Source organism: Pseudophryne corroboree, chromosome 8 (genome assembly GCF_028390025.1).
Source record: "Pseudophryne corroboree isolate aPseCor3 chromosome 8, aPseCor3.hap2, whole genome shotgun sequence".
Taxonomy (NCBI): Eukaryota; Metazoa; Chordata; class Amphibia; order Anura; family Myobatrachidae; genus Pseudophryne; species Pseudophryne corroboree.
In genome coordinates, this window is record NC_086451.1 from 165582912 (window position 1) to 165600393 (window position 17482).

Genomic DNA, 17482 nt, shown 5'->3' on the forward strand with positions numbered 1-17482 from the left:
TAGCCAACATGAGCCCCACACCGAAGGAGGGTGGAGGTGTTTAATGCGAACTAGAGGTCATCCAAGCGCCGCAAAAGGCCGCCATGCCCTGCACGCCCCTTTTCTCTTTTCATATGCAGACGAGGGTTAAAGCCAACTTTGACCCACTGCTTGGATGGCATTACCATATGCAAATCAATCTGCTGCAGGCCTTCCCCCAGGAATGCTTGCACTAGTTGTTGCATTTGGTTTGTTGTTTGGGGGTGCTTCAGTATTAGGCAGCCTTCTGCCCTCCCATGTTCATCTGGAAATATGTGTTCTCCCTGCAGTTGTTGTCCCCAGATGAGAGTTCCCTTGTGCTGCCTCAGTTGAATCTCCTTTACTTGACAGAGATGTGCCTGAGCAGCGGCCCTCTCCAGCCCTATCCCAAATCATACTTATCGTGCATAGGAGATACCATGGTCATGAAGATTGTTATCCCAGGGTGAGGTTCATTCATTGCATTCTGGGTATGCTGACCCCTGTGATTTCCCCAAATGTGGGAAACTTGACTGCATTATTTGTAGTAGTGGGGGACTGTGTTTGTGCTTTCCTCTGGTCAGCTCTGGTAGAAGTCAGATTTCTTTGTCTCATTTCTTCCTCTAGCCTTGTTCTTCTTTCGAGAGTTCCCTTGTGCTGCCTCAGTTGGATCTCCTTCACTTGACAGGGGGGTGCCCGAGCAGCGACCCTCCCCAGCTCTAGCCCAACTCCTACTTACCTGCCAGGTGAGATACTATGATCATGTAGGTGCTTCTCCCAGGGCAAGGCTCACCCATTGCACTCTGGGTGTGCTGCTCCTGCGATTTCCCCAAATGTGGGACACTTGACTGCATAATTTGTGTTTCCCCTGGTCGGCTCTCGTATAATTCAGATCTCTTTGTCTCAGGTCTCTCTCCAGCCTAGTTTGCTGTCTGTTTCCACTTCTCTTTTCTTGAGCCGCTCCCTTCTATGCCCTTGCGCACTATTCTGACCTCTCCTGTCTGCTTACTTTGTGCCTTCCAACGCACAATGCAAACTACAGGTAGTGCTGCAGGGCCCACACCCTTTTACATGCTTTACAGAGCAGCTCTGGAGCTGTTACAGTGCCCAGCTGCTGCAAGAAATCAGCTTGAATGCTTCAGGGGCTGGGGCATAGCCAACATGAGCCCCACACCGAAGGAGGGTGGAGATGTTTAATGCGAATTAGGGGTCATCCAAGCGCCGCAAAAGGCCGCCATGCCCTGCACATCCCTTTTTTCTTTTCATATGCAGACGAGGGTTGAAGCCAACTTTGACCCACTGCTTGGATGACATCACCATATGCAAATCCATCTGCTGCAGGCCTTCCCCAGGAATGCTTGCACTAGTTGTTGCATTTGGTTTGTTGTTTGGGGGTGCTTCAGTATTAGGCAGCCTTCTGCCCTCCCATGTTCATCTGAAAATATGTGTTCTCCCTGCAGTTGTTGTCCCCAGATGAGAGTTCCCTTGTGCTGCCTCAGTTGAATCGCCTTTACTTGACAGAGATGTGCCTGAGCAGCGGCCCTCCCCAGCCCTATCCCAAATCATACTTATTTTGCATAGGAGATACCATGGTCATGAAGATTGTTCTCCCAGGGTGAGGTTCATTCATTGCATTCTGGGTATGCTGACCCCTGTGATTTCCCCAAATGTTGGAAACTCGACTGCATTATTTGTGGTAGTGGGGGACTGTGTTTGTGCTTTCCTCTGGTCAGCTCTGGTAAAAGACAGATTTCTTTGTCTCAGATCTTCCTCTAGCCTTGTTCTTCTTTCGAGAGTTCCCTTGTGCTGCCTCAGTTGGATCTCCTTCACTTGACAGGGGGGTGCCCGAGCAGCGACCCTCCCCAGCTCTAGCCCAACTCCTACTTACCTGCCAGGTGAGATACTATGATCATGTAGGTGCTTCTCCCAGGGCAAGGCTCACCCATCGCACTCTGGGTGTGCTGCCCCTGTGATTTCCCCAAATGCGGGAAACTTGACTGCATAATTTGTGTTTCCCCTGGTCGGCTCTCGTATAATTCAGATGTCTTTGTCTCAGGTCTCTCTCCAGCCTAGTTTGCTGTCTGTTTCCACTTCTCTTTTCTTGAGCCGCTCCCTTCTATGCCCTTGCGCACTATCCTGACTTCTCCCGTCTGCTTACTTTTTGCCTTCCAACGCACAATGCGAACTACAGGTAGTGCTGCAGGGCCCACATCCTTTTACTTGCCTTACAGAGCAGCTCTGGAGCTGTTACAGTGCCCAGCTGCTGCAAGAAATCAGCTTGAATGCTTCAGGGGCTGGGGCATAGCCAACATGAGCCCCACACCGAAGGAGGGTGGAGGTGTTTAATGCGAACTAGGGGTCATCCAAGCGCCGCAAAAGGCCGCCATGCCCTGCATGCCAATTTTCTCTTTTCATATGCAGACGAGGGTTGAAGCCAACTTTGACCCACTGCTTGGATGATATCACCATATGCAAATCCATCTGCTGCAGGCCTTCCCCCAGGAATGCTTGCACTAGTTGTTGCATTTGGTTTGTTGTTTGGGGGTGCTTCAGTATTAGGCAGCCGTCTGCCCTCCCATGTTCATCTGAAAATATGTGTACCTCCTGCAGTTGTTGTCCCCAGATGAGAGTTCCCTTGTGCTGCCTCAGTTGAATCTCCTTTACTTGACAGAGATGTGCCTGAGCAGCGGCCCTCCCCAGCCCTATCCCAAATCATACTTATTTTGCATAGGAGATACCATGGTCATGAAGATTGTTCTCCCAGGGTGAGGTTCATTCATTGCATTCTGGGTATGCTGACCCCTGTTATTTCCCCAAATGTGGTAAACTTGACAGCATTATTTGTGGTAGTGGGGGACTGTGTTTGTGCTTTCCTCTGGTCAGCTCTGGTAAAAGTCAGATTTCTTTGTCTCAGATCTTCCTCTAGCCTTGTTCTTCTTTCGAGAGTTCCCTTGTGCTGCCTCAGTTGGATCTCCTTCACTTGACAGGGGGGTGCCCGAGCAGCGACCCTCCCCAGCTCTAGCCCAACTCCTTCTTACCTGCTAGGTAAGATACTATGATCATGAAGGTGCTTCTCCCAGGGCAAGGCTCACCAATTGCACTCTGGGTGTGCTGCTCCTGCGATTTCCCCAAATGTGGGAAACTTGACTGCATAATTTGTGTTTCCCCTGGTCGGCTCTCGTATAATTCAGATCTATTTGTCTCATGTCTCTCTCCAGCCTAGTTTGCTGTCTGTTTACACTTCTCTTTTCTTGAGCCACTCCCTTCTATGCCCTTGCGCACTATCTTGACTTCTCCCGTCTGCTTACTTTGTGCCTTCCAACGCACAATGCGAACTACAGGTAGTGCTGCAGGGCCCACACCCTTTTAGTTGCCTTACAGAGCAGCTCTGGAGCTATTACAGTGCCCAGCTGCTGCAAGTAATCAGCTTGAATGCTTCAGGGGCTGGGGCATAGCCAACATGAGCCCCACACCGAAGTAGGGTGGAGGTGTTTAATGCGAACTAGGGGTCATCCAAGCGCCGCAAAAGGCCGCCATGCCCTGCACGCCCCTTTTCTCTTTTCATATGCAGACGAGGGTTGAAGCCAACTTTGACCCACTGCTTGGATGACATCACCATATGCAAATCCATCTGCTGCAGGCCTTCCCCCAGGAATGCTTGTACTAGTTGTTGCATTTGGTTTGTTGTTTGGGGGTGCTTCAGTATTAGGCAGCCTTCTGCCCTCCCATGTTCATCTGAAAATATGTGTTCTCCCTGCAGTTGTTGTCCCCAGATGAGAGTTCCCTTGTGCTGCCTCAGTTGAATCTCCTTTACTTGACAAGGGAGGCATTTTGGATTTTTTCTTTGGGTACCCTTACACCTGATGGTCTGAATGAGAGCATCGAACTGAACAACATTGGCAGTCTCTGAAGATTTTATCTATTGATTTACCTAATATATTATTTATTGAATATCCATTTATTGTATGTTTAATAAATAAACAAAATTATTAGAAGTAGCTATTTTGGAAACAGCTTTCCTCTTAGGATGAAACTGTATAATCCTGTTGTGTGTATTCCTTTAAAGTTCCTTAGTAAAATCCACTAGTAATGATGAACATCAGATTTCTTCCTCCATCCTCTTTTTACACTTTCTCTTGGTTCTATATATATATTTTTTTTTCTATTTTTATTTTTTTCCCCTCCTTCTCCCAAAAGGCCCCCCTCTCTCCCCCCCCCCCTCCCTGTTTTAAATTTTAAAATCTTTAAATATTTAAATCTTCGAATCCTTAAATTGTCTGTTTAATATTTATTTTTTCTTCAATTCTTTTTGTTGTTTAAACAGCAATGTAATTATTCCAGGGGTTAAAATAATGAAATATAGAAATAATATTAACAAAAATTAAAGGTAAAAATGAATTGATAGAATGATCCCATTAAAAGTAAATAAATAATATGGATGTTAAGCTGAGCAGGTTGGATTCGAACATGGGACTAGTTGCATAGAGTGCAGGTGATGTTTCCCCTGCGCCACAAGAACTGCTTTAGTAGTGGCATGGATTTATGTTACCCTAAAAGGTTTTATATAAGTAAATGGGGATCCTTAGTGCTGAGTCTCTGAATTATGTATATGTGATTATAGATATGAGGTATTGATTGAAAGATTATAGGTTAATCTGTATATAGATTATATATTTTCTGTTATTTTTTAAACCACCTTGTTGCTTATTTTATTATTATTTTTAATCACCATGTTGCTTATTTTTATATTATGAAATGCCTTTATATGTGCAATTGCAATTAGAAAGTTGTTCCATATGTGAGTCATTACATGTATGCATCCAATTAGTACATGTATGTATCCAATCAACTAATTAGTAATACTATTGGTCCGGTGCATTTTAAAAAGAGCCTGCTAGGCTGCTGATGTATCCTCTGACGAAACCGCTCTTGGATAACAGCGGAGAAACGCGTAAGGAAGGTGATTACCGGACACTCTGATTGCTGAGATATAAGCCCGTTCATGAACGAGCTACATCACGGCGGACGTCTGATGTAAAGACAGCGGTGAAGGGGAAAAAGCAATTTGAGACCGAGCAAAAGGAGGTCTCTACCCCACGGCAGGGAGAAATATCCCGACCGCGAGTGCCAATAAGATCCAGCCACGGTTAACGGGGGTCGTAGCATACCGCTGTGTTTCACCAACCATCACAGCGCTCTCCCCCTGTTTTCTTTCATTACTCACGTGAGTTACATATGAACTTTAACTGCAGTAAATAAGAGGCGTTGGTTACAACTGTTGCTGTTCATCCACAAGAAGGAATTTAATGTATCAATTACAATTGGAAAGTAACGATTAAATTACAACAGCTGTATCCAGGAGGATTTTTTGGACACTTTAATAAACATTCCGTTGTCATCAAGGGCAATATGAAATAGATCCTGATTACATTTAGATATGGATAGTGGTGCCTATATATGTTGACTCCATTGTAATTTATTGAATGTGTGTTTCTTCTGTCTATATATATTTTTTAAAAATAAAGAGCTTGTATATTTTATTTTTTGCGCTCCCTTGATAACAAGTGTGATTATCTTTAAAATTTGGTTTATTATTGGTAGAACAGTACTACCTATGGGAGCAGCATTTTATAATATATGGTGAAAATTAATAGATGTATAAAGATTAAATAAGCAACAAATTGGTGAAATAGATAAGTTTTGATAGGAGCGCTGGGTTCTATATATATATATTGACATTTGGTTATATATATGTATAGACTTTATAAATTCTTGACAGAGATGTGCCTGAGCCCTCCCCAGCCCTATCCCAAATCATACTTATTTTGCATAGGAGATACCATGGTCATGAAGATTGTTCTCCCAGGGTGAGGTTCATTCATTGCATTCTGGGTATGCTGACCCCTGTTATTTCCCCAAATGTGGTAAACTTGACAGCATTATTTGTGGTAGTGGGGGACTGTGTTTGTGCTTTCCTCTGGTCAGCTCTGGTAAAAGTCAGATTTCTTTGTCTCAGATCTTCCTCTAGCCTTGTTCTTCTTTCGAGAGTTCCCTTGTGCTGCCTCAGTTGGATCTCCTTCACTTGACAGGGGGGTGCCCGAGCAGCGACCCTCCCCAGCTCTAGCCCAACTCCTACTTACCTGCCAGGTGAGATATTATGATCATGAAGGTGCTTCTCCCAGGGCAAGGCTCACCCATTGCACTCTGGGTGTGCTGCTTCTGCGGTTTCCCCAAATGTTGGACACTTGACTGCATAATTTGTGTTTCCCCTGGTCGGCTCTCGTATAATTCAGATCTCTTTGTCTCAGGTCTCTCTCCAGCCTAGTTTGCTGTCTGTTTCCACTTCTCTTTTCTTGAGTTGCTCCCTTCTATGCCCTTGCTCACTATCCTGACTTCTCCCGTCTGCTTACTTTGTGCCTTCCAACGCATAATGCAAACTACAGGTAGTGCTGCAGGGCCCACACCCTTTTACTTGCCTTACAGAGCAGCTCTGGAGCTGTTACAGTGCCCAGCTGCTGCAAGAAATCAGCTTGAATGCTTCAGGGGCTGGGGCATAGCCCCACACCGAAGGTGGGTGGAGGTGTTTAATGCGAACTAGGGGTCATCCAAGTGCCGCAAAAGGCCGCCATGCCCTGCACGCCCCTTTTCTCTTTTCATATGTAGACGAGGGTTGAAGCCAACTTTGACCCACTGCTTGGATGACATCACCATATGCAAATCCATCTGCTGCAGGCCTTCCCCCAGGAATGCTTGCACTAGTTGTTGCATTTGGTTTGTTGTTTGGGGGTGCTTCAGTATTAGGCAGCCTTCTGCCCTACCATGTTCATCTGAAAATATGTGTTCTCCCTGCAGTTGTTGTCCCCAGATGAGAGTTCCCTTGTGCTGCCTCAGTTGAATCTCCTTTACATGACAGAGATGTGCCTGAGCAGCGGCCCTCCCCAGCCCTATCCCAAGTCATACTTATTTTGCATAGGAGATACCATGGTCATGAAGATTGTTCTCCCAGGGTGAGGTTCATTCATTGCATTCTGGGTATGCTGACCCCTGTGATTTCCACAAATGTGGGGAACTCGACTGCATTATTTGTGGTAGTGGGGGACTGTGTTTGTTCTTTCCTCTGGTCAGCTCTGGTAAAAGTCAGATTTCTTTGTCTCAGATCTTCCTCTAGCCTTGTTCTTCTATCGAGAGTTTCCTTGTGCTGCCTCAGTTGGATCTACTTCACTTGACAGGGGGGTGCCCGAGCAGCGACCCTCCCCAGCTCTAGCCCAACTCCTACTTACCTGCCAGGTGAGATACTATGATCATGAAGGTGCTTCTCCCAGGGCAAGGCTCACCCATTGCACTCTGGGTGTGCTACTCCTGCGGTTTCCCCAAATGTTGGACACTTGACTGCATAATTTGTGTTTCACCTGGTCGGCTCTCGTATAATTCAGATCTCTTTGTCTCAGGTCACTCTCCAGCCTAATTTGCAGTCTGTTTCCACTTCTCTTTTCTTGAGTTGCTCCCTTCTATGCCCTTGCGCACTATCCTGACTTCTCCCGTCTGCTTACTTTGTGCCTTCCAACGCACAATGCAAACTACAGGTAGTGCTGCAGGGCCCACACCCTTTTACTTGCCTTACAGAGCAGCTCTGGAGCTGTTACAGTGCCCAGCTGCTGCAAGAAATCAGCTTAAATGCTTCAGGGGCTGAGGCATAGCCATCATGAGCCCCACACCGAAGGAGGGTGGAGGTGTTTAATGCGAACTAGGGGTCATCCAAGCACCGCAAAAGGCCGCCATGCCCTGCATGCCAATTTTCTCTTTTCATATGCAGACGAGGGTTGAAGCCAACTTTGACCCACTGCTTGGATGACATCACCATATGCAAATCCATCTGCTGCAGGCCTTCCCCCAGGAATGCTTGCACTAGTTGTTGCATTTGGTTTGTTGTTTGGGGGTGCTTTAGTATTAGGCAGCCTTCTGCCCTCCCATGTTCATCTGAAAATATGTGTACCTCCTGCAGTTGTTGTCCCCAGATGAGAGTTCCCTTGTGCTGCCTCAGTTGAATCTCCTTTACTTGACAGAGATGTGCCTGAGCAGCGGCCCTCCCCAGCCCTATCCCAAATCATACTTATTTTGCATAGGAGATACCATGGTCATGAAGATTGTTCTCCCAGGGTGAGGTTCATTCATTGCATTCTGGGTATGCTGACCCCTGTTATTTCCCCAAATGTGGTAAACTTGACAGCATTATTTGTGGTAGTGGGGGACTGTGTTTGTGCTTTCCTCTGGTCAGCTCTGGTAAAAGTCAGATTTCTTTGTCTCAGATCTTCCTCTAGCCTTGTTCTTCTTTCGAGAGTTCCCTTGTGCTGCCTCAGTTGGATCTCCTTCACTTGACAGGGGGGTGCCCGAGCAGCGACCCTCCCCAGCTCTAGCCGAACTCCTTCTTACCTGCTAGGTAAGATACTATGATCATGAAGGTGCTTCTCCCAGGGCAAGGCTCACCAATTGCACTCTGGGTGTGCTGCTCCTGCGATTTCCCCAAATGTGGGAAACTTGACTGCATAATTTGTGTTTCCCCTGGTCGGCTCTCGTATAATTCAGATCTCTTTGTCTCATGTCTCTCTCCAGCCTAGTTTGCTGTCTGTTTACACTTCTCTTTTCTTGAGCCGCTCCCTTCTATGCCCTTGCGCACTATCCTGACTTCTCCCGTCTGCTTAATTTGTGCCTTCCAATGCACAATGCGAACTACAGGTAGTGCTGCAGGGCCCACGCCCTTTTACTTGCCTTACAGAGCAGCTCTGGAGCTGTTACAGTGCCTAGCTGCTGCAAGAAATCAGCTTGAATGCTTCAGGGGCTGGGGCATGGCCAACATGAGCCCCACACAGAAGGAGGGTGGAGGTATTTAATGCGAACTAGGGGTCATCCAAGCGCTGCAAAAGGCCGCCATGCCCTGCATACCCCTTTTCTCTTTTCATATGCAGATGAGGGTTCCAGCCAACTTTGGCCCACTGCTTGGATGACATCACCGTATGCAAATCCGTCTTCTGCAGACCTTCCCCCAGGAATGCTTGTACTAGTTGTTGCATTTGGTTTGTTGTTTGGGGGTGCTTCAGTATTAGGCAGCCTTCTGCCCTCCCATGTTCATCTGAAAATATGTGTTCTCCCTGCAGTTGTTGTCCCCAGATGAGAGTTCCCTTGTGCTGCCTCAGTTGAATCTCCTTTACTTGACAGAGATGTGCCTGAGCAGCGGCCCTCCCCAGCCCTATCCCAAATCATACTTATTTTGCATAGGAGATACCATGGTCATGAAGATTGTTCTCCCAGGGTGAGGTTCATTCATTGCATTCTGGGTATGCTGACCCCTGTGATTTCTCCAAATGTGGGAAACTTGACTGCATTATTTGTGGTAGTGAGTGACTGTGTTTGTGCTTTCCTCTGGTCAGCTCTGGTAAAAGTCAGATTTCTTTGTCTCAGATCTTCCTCTAGCCTTGTTCTTCTTTCGAGAGTTTCCTTGTGCTGCCTCAGTTGGATCTCCTTCACTTGACAGGGGGGTGCCCGAGCAGCGACCCTCCCCAGCTCTAGCCCAACTCCTACTTACCTGCCAGGTGAGATACTATGATCATGAAGGTGCTTCTCCCAGGGCAAGGCTCACCCATTGCACTCTGGGTGTGCTGCTCCTGCGATTTCCCCAAATGTGGGAAACTTGACTGCATAATTTGTGTTTCCCCTGGTCGGCTCTCGTATAATTCAGATCTCTTTGTCTCAGGTCTCTCTCCAGCCTAGTTTGCTGTCTGTTTCCACTTCTCTTTTCTTGAGCCGCTCCCTTCTATGCCCTTGCGCACTATCCTGTCCTCTCCCGTCTGCTTACTTTTTGCCTTCCAACGCACAATGCGAACTACAGGTAGTGCTGCAGGTCCCACACCCTTTTATTTGCCTTACAGAGCAGCTCTGGAGCTGTTACAGTGCCAACTGCTGCAAGAAATCAGCTTGAATGCTTCAGGGGCTGGGGCATAGCCAACATGAGCCCCACACCGAAGGAGGGTGGAGGTGTTTAATGCGAGCTAGAGGTCATCCAAGCGCAGCAAAAGGCTGCCATGCCCTGCACGCCCCTTTTCTCTTTTCATATGCAGACGAGGGTTGAAGCCAACTTTGACCCACTGCTTGGATGACATCACCATATGCAAATCCATCTGCTGCAGGCCTTCCCCCAGGAATGCTTGCACTAGTTGTTGCATTTTGTTTGTTGTTTGGGGGTGCTTCAGTATTAGGTAGCCTTCTGCCCTCCCATGTTCATCTGAAAATATGTGTTCTCCCTGCAGTTGTTGTCCCCAGATGAGAGTTCCCTTGTGCTGCCTCAGTTGAATCTCCTTTACTTGACAGAGATGTGCCTGAGCAGCGGCCCTCCCCAGCCCTATCCCAAATCATACTTATTTTGCATAGGAGATACCATGGTCATGAAGATTGTTCTCCCAGGGTGAGGTTCATTCATTGCATTCTGGGTATGCTGACCCCTGTGATTTCCACAAATGTGGGAAACTCGACTGCATTATTTGTGGTAGTGGGGGACTGTGTTTGTGCTTTCCTCTGGTCAGCTCTGGTAAAAGTCAGATTTCTTTGTCTCAGATTTTCCTCTAGCCTTGTTCTTCTTTCGAGAGTTCCCTTGTGCTGCCTCAGTTGGATCTCCTTCACTTGACAGGGGGCTGCCCGAGCAGCGACCCTCCCCAGCTCTAGCACATGTAAGTTTGTTTTTATTTTACTACATTGTGGTTTGTGGCTCTATACCATGTAATGCATGTCTTTTAACAGTAGTCAAGTCTTCCAATGTGCTTGTTAGTGAAACCCAATACATAGCTTTATTTTATTTTGTTTCTTCAAATATTGAATGCATATGTCTTATAACTTTTTTTTTCAATATATAAACATTTTTATTATAAGATTTTCAATGACACAAGTACATCCAAGTTGCAGATTATGGGTTGTGAAGGACAAATCAACCATATAAACAATTTAAGCAATTTAAATTGCATGCAGGTAGTAGAAAATCAAACTCCTTGGATGAGAGTTGGTCGTAATAAACTAGGATAGAAAAGAATAAAGTAGAAAATAAGATTTTAAACCTACCGGTAAATCTTTTTCTCGTAGTCCGTAGAGGGTGCTGGGGACTCCGTAAGGACCATGGGGATAGACGGGCTCCGCAGGAGACATGGGCACTTTAAGAAAGACTTTAGTTCTGGGTGTGCACTGGCTCCTCCCTCTATGCGCCTCTATGCCACAGTTAGAGAAACTGTGCCCAGAGGAGACTGACAGTATGAGGAAAGGATTTTGTTAATCCAGGGCAAGATTCATACCAGCCACACCAATCACACCGTATAACTTGTGATAAACTACCCAGTTATGAGTACGAAAAAACAACATACTGTAGCATCAGTGCAGGACCGATGCAACTATAACATAACCCTTATTGAAGCAATAACTATATACAAGTATTGCAGAAGTAGTCCGCACTTGGGACGGGCGCCCAGCATCCTCTACGGACTACGAGAAAAAGATTTACCGGTAGGTTTAAAATCTTATTTTCTCTAACGTCCTAGAGGATGCTGGGGACTCCGTAAGGACCATGGGGATTATACCAAAGCTCCAAAACGGGCGGGAGAGTGCGGATAACTCTGCAGCACCGATTGAGCAAACATGAGTTCCTCCTCAGCCAGGGTATCAAACTTATAGTATTTTGAAAAGGTGTTTGAACCTGACCAAGTAGCAGCTCGACACAGCTGTAGTGCCGAGACCCCTCGGGCAGCCGCCCAAGAAGAGCCCACTTTCCTCGTGGAATGGGCCTAGACCGATTTCGGTAACTGCAATCCAGCCATAGAATGCGCTTGCTGAATCGTGTTACAAATCCAGCGAGCAATAGCCTGCTTTGAAGCAGGGGCACCAATCTTGTTGGTTGCATACAGGACAAACAGCGCTTCAGTTTTCCTGACTCTAGCCGTCCTGGCCACGTAAATTTTCAAAGCCCTGACCACATCAAGTAACTCGGAATCCTCCAAGTCACGCGTAGCCAAAGGCACCACAATAGATTGGTTCATATGAAAAGATGAGACCACTTTTGGTAGGAATTGAGGATGGGTCCGCAATTCCGCTCTATCCACATGGAACACCAAATATGGGCTTTTATGTGACAAAGCCGCTAATTCCGACACTCGCCTAGCCGAAGCCAAGGCTAATAACATGACCACCTTCCACGTGAGATATGTTAACTCCACCGTTTTAAGGCTGCTAAAAACTGCTAGCGAGCAATCAACTCAGAATGACCCCCATAGTGTATTGCAAGAAAATATCTGTAAATCCAATGGTACCGTAAGTGCGGTATATACTCGCACTTCTTTGCGGGGCGAGAACATCTCCCCTAAGTGAAGTCAGCCCTATGAATAGAGTTTGTGTGATCCCTGTGCAGCAGTCACAGAAAGGGTTCATCTCTGCAGTTTGTCACTCAAATTACATTGTTGCATTTTTTCTAGAAGTGGATCTGAGAGCTGTTACCCGCAGACCAGCTACAATAATTATCCTGGGATAGTGCGCAAGGGCATAGAAGGGAGCGGCTCAAGAAAAGAGAAGTGGAAACAGACAGCAAACTAGGCTGGAGAGAGACCTGAGACAAAGAGATCTGAATTATACGAGAGCCGACCAGGGGAAACACAAATTATGCAGTCAAGTTTCCCACATTTGGGGAAATCGCAGGAGCAGCACACCCAGAGTGCAATGGGTGAGCCTTGCCCTGGGAGAAGCACCTTCATGATCATAGTATCTCACCTGGCAGGTAAGTAGGAGTTGGGCTAGAGCTGGGGAGGGTCGCTGCTCGGGCACCCCCCTGTCAAGTGAAGGAGATCCAACTGAGGCAGCACAAGGAAACTCTCGAAAGAAGAACAAGGCTAGAGGAAGATCTGAGACAAAGAAATCTGTCTTTTACCAGAGCTGACCAGAGGAAAGCACAAACACAGTCACTCACTACCACAAATAATGCAGTCAAGTTTCCCACGTTTGGGGAAATCACAGGGGTCAGCATACCCAGAATGCAATGAATGAACCTCACCCTGGGAGAACAATCTTCATGACCATGGTATCTCCTATGCAAAATAAGTATGATTTGGGATAGGGCTGGGGAGGGCCGCTGCTCAGGCACATCTCTGTCAAGTAAAGGAGATTCAACTGAGGCAGCACAAGGGAACTCTCATCTGGGGACAACAACTGCAGGGAGAACACATATTTTCAGATGAACATGGGAGGGCAGAAGGCTGCCTAATACTGAAGCACCCCCAAACAACAAACCAAATGCAACAACTAGTACAAGCATTCCTGGGGGAAGGTCTGCAGAAGACGGATTTGCATACGGTGATGTCATCCAAGCAGTGGGCCAAAGTTGGCTGGAACCCTCATCTGCATATGAAAAGAGAAAAGGGGTATGCAGGGCATGGCGGCCTTTTGCGGCGCTTGGATGACCCCTAGTTCGCATTAAATACCCCCACCCTCCTTCTGTGTGGGGCTCATGTTGGCCATGCCCCAGCCCCTGAAGCATTCAAGCTGATTTCTTGCAGCAGCTGGGCACTGTAACAGCTCCAGAGCTGCTCTGTAAGGCAAGTAAAAGGGTGTGGGCCCTGCAGCACTACCTGTAGTTTGCATTGTGCATTGTAAGGCACAAAGTAAGCAGACGGGAGGAGAAGTCAGGATAGTGCACAAGGGTATAGAAGGGAGGGGCTCAAGAAAAAAGAAGTGGAAACAGACAGCAAACTAGGCTGGAGAGAGACCTGAGACAAAGAGATCTGAATTATATGAGAGCCGACCAGGGGAAACACAAATTACGCAGTCAAGTTTCCCACATTTGGGGAAATCACAGGGGCAGCACACCCAGAGTGCAATGGGTGATCCTTGCCCAGGGAGAAGCAACTTCATGATCATAGTATCTCACCTGGCAGGTAAGTAGGAGTTGGGCTAGAGCTGGGGAGGGTCGCTGCTCGGGCAGCCCCCTGTCAAGTGAAGGAGATCCAACTGAGGCAGCACAAGGGAACTCTCGAAAGAAGAACAAGGTTAGAGGAAAATCTGAGACAAAGAAATCTGACTTTTACCAGAGCTGACCAGAGGAAAGCACAAACACAGTCCCCCACTATCACAAATAATGCAGTCGAGTTTCCCACATTTGTGGAAATCACAGGGGTCAGCATACCCAGAATGCAATGAATGAACCTCACCCTGGGAGAACAATCTTCATGACCATGGTATCTCCTATGCAAAATAAGTATGATTTGGGATAGGGCTGGGGAGGGCCGCTGCTCAGGCACATCTCTGTCAAGTAAAGGAGATTCAACTGAGGCAGCACAAGGGAACTCTCATCTGGGGACAACAACTGCAGGGAGAACACATATTTTCAGATGAACATGGGAGGGCAGAAGGCTACCTAATACTGAAGCACCCCAAAACAACAAACAAAATGCAACAACTAGTGCAGGCATTCCTGGGGGAAGGCCTGCAGCAGATGGATTTGCATATGGTGATGTCATCCAAGCAGTGGGTCAAAGTTGGCTTCAACCCTCGTCTGCATATGAAAAGAGAAAAGGGGCGTGCAGGGCATGGCAGCCTTTTGCGGCGCTTGGATGACCCCTAGCTCGCATTAAACACCTCCACCCTCCTTCAGTGTGGGGCTCATGTTGGCTATGCCCCAGCCCCTGAAGCATTCAAGCTGATTTCTTGCAGCAGCTGGGCCCTGTAACAGCTCCAGAGCTGCTCTGTAAGGCAAATAAAAGGGTGTGGGACCTGCAGCACTACCTGTAGTTCGCATTGTGCGTTGGAAGGCAAAAAGTAAGCAGACGGGAGAAGTCAGGATAGTGCGCAAGGGCATAGAAGGGAGCGGCTCAAGAAAAGAGAAGTGGAAACAGACAGCAAACTAGGCTGGAGAGTGACCTGAGACAAAGAGATCTGAATTATACGAGAGCCGACCAGGGGAAACACAAATTATGCAGTCAAGTTTCCCACATTTGGGGAAATCGCAGGAGCAGCACACCCAGAGTGCAATGGGTGAGCCTTGCCCTGGGAGAAGCACCTTCATGATCATAGTATCTTACCTGGCAGGTAAGTAGGAGTTGGGCTAGAGCTGGGGAGGGTCGCTGCTCGGGCACCCCCCTGTCAAGTGAAGGAGATCCAACTGAGGCAGCACAAGGAAACTCTCGAAAGAAGAACAAGGCTAGAGGAAGATCTGAGACAAAGAAATCTGACTTTTACCAGAGCTGACCAGAGGAAAGCACAAACACAGTCACTCACTACCACAAATAATGCAGTCAAGTTTCCCACATTTGGGGAAATCAGAGCCGACCAGGGGAAACACAAATTATGCAGTCAAGTTTCCCACATTTGGGGAAATCGCAGGAGCAGCACACCCAGAGTGCAATGGGTGAGACTTGCCCTGGGAGAAGCACCTTCATGATCATAGTATCTCACCTGGCAGGTAAGTAGGATTTGGGATAGAGCTGGGGAGGGTCGCTGCTCGGGCACCCCCCTGTCAAGTGAAGTAGATCCAACTGAGGCAGCACAAGGAAACTCTCGATAGAAGAACAAGGCTAGAGGAAGATCTGAGACAAATAAATCTGACTTTTACCAGAGCTGACCAGAGGAAAGAACAAACACAGTCCCCCACTACCACAAATAATGCAGTCGAGTTTCCCACATTTGGGGAAATCATAGGGGTCAGCATACCCAGAATGCAATGAATGAACCTCACCCTGGGAGAACAATCTTCATGACCATGGTATCTCCTATGCAAAATAAGTATGACTTGGGATAGGGCTGGGGAGGGCCGCTGCTCAGGCACATCTCTGTCAAGTAAAGGAGATTCAACTGAGGCAGCACAAGGGAACTCTCATCTGGGGACAACAACTGCAGGGAGAACACATATTTTCAGATGAACATGGGAGGGCAGAAGGCTGCCTAATACTGAAGCACCCCCAAACAACAAACCAAATGCAACAACTAGTGCAAGCATTCCTGGGGGAAGGCCTGCAGCAGATGGATTTGCATATGGTGATGTCATCCAAGCAGTGGGTCAAAGTTGGCTTCAACCCTCGTCTGCATATGAAAAGAGAAAAGGGGCGTGCAGGGCATGGCGGCCTTTTGCGGCGCTTGGATGACCCCTAGTTCGCATTAAACACCTCCACCCTCCTTCGGTGTTGGGCTATGCCCCAGCCCCTGAAGCATTCAAGCTGATTTCTTGCAGCAGCTGGGCACTGTAACAGCTCCAGAGCTGCTCTGTAAGGCAAGTAAAAGGGTGTGGGCCCTGCAGCACTACCTGTAGTTTGCATTGTGCGTTGGAAGGCACAAAGTAAGCAGACGGGAGAAGTCAGGATAGTGCGCAAGGGCATAGAAGGGAGCAACTCAAGAAAAGAGAAGTGGAAACAGACAGCAAACTAGGATGGAGAGAGACCTGAGACAAAGAGATCTGAATTATACGAGAGCCGACCAGGGGAAACACAAATTATGCAGTCAAGTGTCCAACATTTGGGGAAACCGCAGGAGCAGCACACCCAGAGTGCAATGGGTGAGCCTTGCCCTGGGAGAAGCACCTTCATGATCATAGTATCTCACCTGGCAGGTAAGTAGGAGTTGGGCTAGAGCTGGGGAGGGTCGCTGCTCGGGCACCCCCCTGTCAAGTGAAGGAGATCCAACTGAGGCAGCACATGGAAACTCTCGAAAGAAGAACAAGGCTAGAGGAAGATCTGAGACAAATAAATCTGACTTTTACCAGAGCTGACCAGAGGAAAGCACAAACACAGTCCCCCACTACCACAAATAATGCAGTCGAGTTTCCCACATTTGGGGAAATCACAGGGGTCAGCATACCCAGAATGCAATGAATGAACCTCACCCTGGGAGAACAATCTTCATGACCATGGTATCTCCTATGCAAAATAAGTATGATTTGGGATAGGGCTGGGGAGGGCCGCTGCTCAGGCACATCTCTGTCAAGAATTTATAAAGTCTATACATATATATAACCAAATGTCAATATATATATATATAGAACCCAGCGCTCCTATCAAAACGTATCTATTTCACCAATTTGTTGCTTATTTAATCTTTATACATCTATTAATTTTCACCATATATTATAAAATGCTGCTCCCATAGGTAGTACTGTTCTACCAATAATAAACCAAATTTTAAAGATAATCACACTTGTTATCAAGGGAGCGCAAAAAATAAAATATACAAGCTCTTTATTTTTAAAAAATATATATAGACAGAAGAAACCCACATTCAATAAAATACAATGGAGTCAACATATATAGGCACCACTATCCATATCTAAATGTAATCAGGATCTATTTCATATTGCCCTTGATGACAACGGAATGTTTATTAAAGTGTCCAAAAAATCCTCCTGGATACAGCTGTTGTAATTTAATCGTTACTTTCCAATTGTAAATGATACATTAAATTCCTTCTTGTGGATGAACAGCAA

General features: G+C 47.0%; 22 non-coding genes and 2 pseudogenes across 22 annotated transcripts; 15 read left to right on the plus strand and 9 right to left on the minus strand.

The window, feature by feature from the left end:
* The first annotated feature begins 412 nt into the window (after positions 1–412).
* On the plus strand, positions 413–576 carry LOC134951638 (U1 spliceosomal RNA). The gene has a single exon (XR_010184341.1). It is a non-coding gene; the product is annotated as a U1 spliceosomal RNA (small nuclear RNA).
* Positions 577–728: 152 nt separating this feature from the next.
* On the plus strand, positions 729–891 carry LOC134952584 (U1 spliceosomal RNA). The gene has a single exon (XR_010185076.1). It is a non-coding gene; the product is annotated as a U1 spliceosomal RNA (small nuclear RNA).
* Positions 892–1561: 670 nt separating this feature from the next.
* LOC134950793 (U1 spliceosomal RNA) lies at positions 1562–1725 on the plus strand. Its single transcript, XR_010183650.1, has one exon. It is a non-coding gene; the product is annotated as a U1 spliceosomal RNA (small nuclear RNA).
* Positions 1726–1877: 152 nt separating this feature from the next.
* On the plus strand, positions 1878–2040 carry LOC134952971 (U1 spliceosomal RNA). The gene has a single exon (XR_010185327.1). It is a non-coding gene; the product is annotated as a U1 spliceosomal RNA (small nuclear RNA).
* Positions 2041–2711: 671 nt separating this feature from the next.
* LOC134951241 (U1 spliceosomal RNA) lies at positions 2712–2875 on the plus strand. Its single transcript, XR_010184018.1, has one exon. It is a non-coding gene; the product is annotated as a U1 spliceosomal RNA (small nuclear RNA).
* A 152-nt stretch (positions 2876–3027) lies between these two features.
* On the plus strand, positions 3028–3190 carry LOC134953615 (U1 spliceosomal RNA). The gene has a single exon (XR_010185684.1). It is a non-coding gene; the product is annotated as a U1 spliceosomal RNA (small nuclear RNA).
* Positions 3191–5813: 2623 nt separating this feature from the next.
* Positions 5814–5977, plus strand: LOC134951243 (U1 spliceosomal RNA). The gene has a single exon (XR_010184019.1). It is a non-coding gene; the product is annotated as a U1 spliceosomal RNA (small nuclear RNA).
* Positions 5978–6129: 152 nt separating this feature from the next.
* Positions 6130–6292, plus strand: LOC134953128 (U1 spliceosomal RNA). Its single transcript, XR_010185443.1, has one exon. It is a non-coding gene; the product is annotated as a U1 spliceosomal RNA (small nuclear RNA).
* Positions 6293–6953: 661 nt separating this feature from the next.
* On the plus strand, positions 6954–7117 carry LOC134951061 (U1 spliceosomal RNA). Its single transcript, XR_010183870.1, has one exon. It is a non-coding gene; the product is annotated as a U1 spliceosomal RNA (small nuclear RNA).
* Positions 7118–7269: 152 nt separating this feature from the next.
* Positions 7270–7432, plus strand: LOC134953007 (U1 spliceosomal RNA). Its single transcript, XR_010185357.1, has one exon. It is a non-coding gene; the product is annotated as a U1 spliceosomal RNA (small nuclear RNA).
* A 671-nt stretch (positions 7433–8103) lies between these two features.
* Positions 8104–8267, plus strand: LOC134951244 (U1 spliceosomal RNA). The gene has a single exon (XR_010184020.1). It is a non-coding gene; the product is annotated as a U1 spliceosomal RNA (small nuclear RNA).
* Positions 8268–8419: 152 nt separating this feature from the next.
* LOC134953574 (U1 spliceosomal RNA) lies at positions 8420–8582 on the plus strand. The gene has a single exon (XR_010185650.1). It is a non-coding gene; the product is annotated as a U1 spliceosomal RNA (small nuclear RNA).
* Positions 8583–9253: 671 nt separating this feature from the next.
* Positions 9254–9417, plus strand: LOC134951723 (U1 spliceosomal RNA). The gene has a single exon (XR_010184410.1). It is a non-coding gene; the product is annotated as a U1 spliceosomal RNA (small nuclear RNA).
* A 152-nt stretch (positions 9418–9569) lies between these two features.
* LOC134952011 (U1 spliceosomal RNA) lies at positions 9570–9732 on the plus strand. The gene has a single exon (XR_010184637.1). It is a non-coding gene; the product is annotated as a U1 spliceosomal RNA (small nuclear RNA).
* A 670-nt stretch (positions 9733–10402) lies between these two features.
* LOC134950732 (U1 spliceosomal RNA) lies at positions 10403–10566 on the plus strand. Its single transcript, XR_010183600.1, has one exon. It is a non-coding gene; the product is annotated as a U1 spliceosomal RNA (small nuclear RNA).
* Positions 10567–12641: 2075 nt separating this feature from the next.
* Positions 12642–12804, minus strand: LOC134952012 (U1 spliceosomal RNA). Its single transcript, XR_010184638.1, has one exon. It is a non-coding gene; the product is annotated as a U1 spliceosomal RNA (small nuclear RNA).
* Positions 12805–12956: 152 nt separating this feature from the next.
* LOC134951333 (U1 spliceosomal RNA) lies at positions 12957–13120 on the minus strand. Its single transcript, XR_010184092.1, has one exon. It is a non-coding gene; the product is annotated as a U1 spliceosomal RNA (small nuclear RNA).
* Positions 13121–13815: 695 nt separating this feature from the next.
* Positions 13816–13957, minus strand: LOC134953297 (U1 spliceosomal RNA; annotated as a pseudogene).
* Positions 13958–14109: 152 nt separating this feature from the next.
* Positions 14110–14273, minus strand: LOC134950862 (U1 spliceosomal RNA). The gene has a single exon (XR_010183706.1). It is a non-coding gene; the product is annotated as a U1 spliceosomal RNA (small nuclear RNA).
* A 671-nt stretch (positions 14274–14944) lies between these two features.
* Positions 14945–15107, minus strand: LOC134952472 (U1 spliceosomal RNA). The gene has a single exon (XR_010184985.1). It is a non-coding gene; the product is annotated as a U1 spliceosomal RNA (small nuclear RNA).
* A 152-nt stretch (positions 15108–15259) lies between these two features.
* Positions 15260–15480, minus strand: LOC134952126 (U1 spliceosomal RNA; annotated as a pseudogene).
* A 152-nt stretch (positions 15481–15632) lies between these two features.
* Positions 15633–15796, minus strand: LOC134950629 (U1 spliceosomal RNA). The gene has a single exon (XR_010183515.1). It is a non-coding gene; the product is annotated as a U1 spliceosomal RNA (small nuclear RNA).
* A 661-nt stretch (positions 15797–16457) lies between these two features.
* On the minus strand, positions 16458–16620 carry LOC134952876 (U1 spliceosomal RNA). The gene has a single exon (XR_010185258.1). It is a non-coding gene; the product is annotated as a U1 spliceosomal RNA (small nuclear RNA).
* A 152-nt stretch (positions 16621–16772) lies between these two features.
* On the minus strand, positions 16773–16936 carry LOC134950320 (U1 spliceosomal RNA). Its single transcript, XR_010183259.1, has one exon. It is a non-coding gene; the product is annotated as a U1 spliceosomal RNA (small nuclear RNA).
* Positions 16937–17482: the final 546 nt, after the last annotated feature.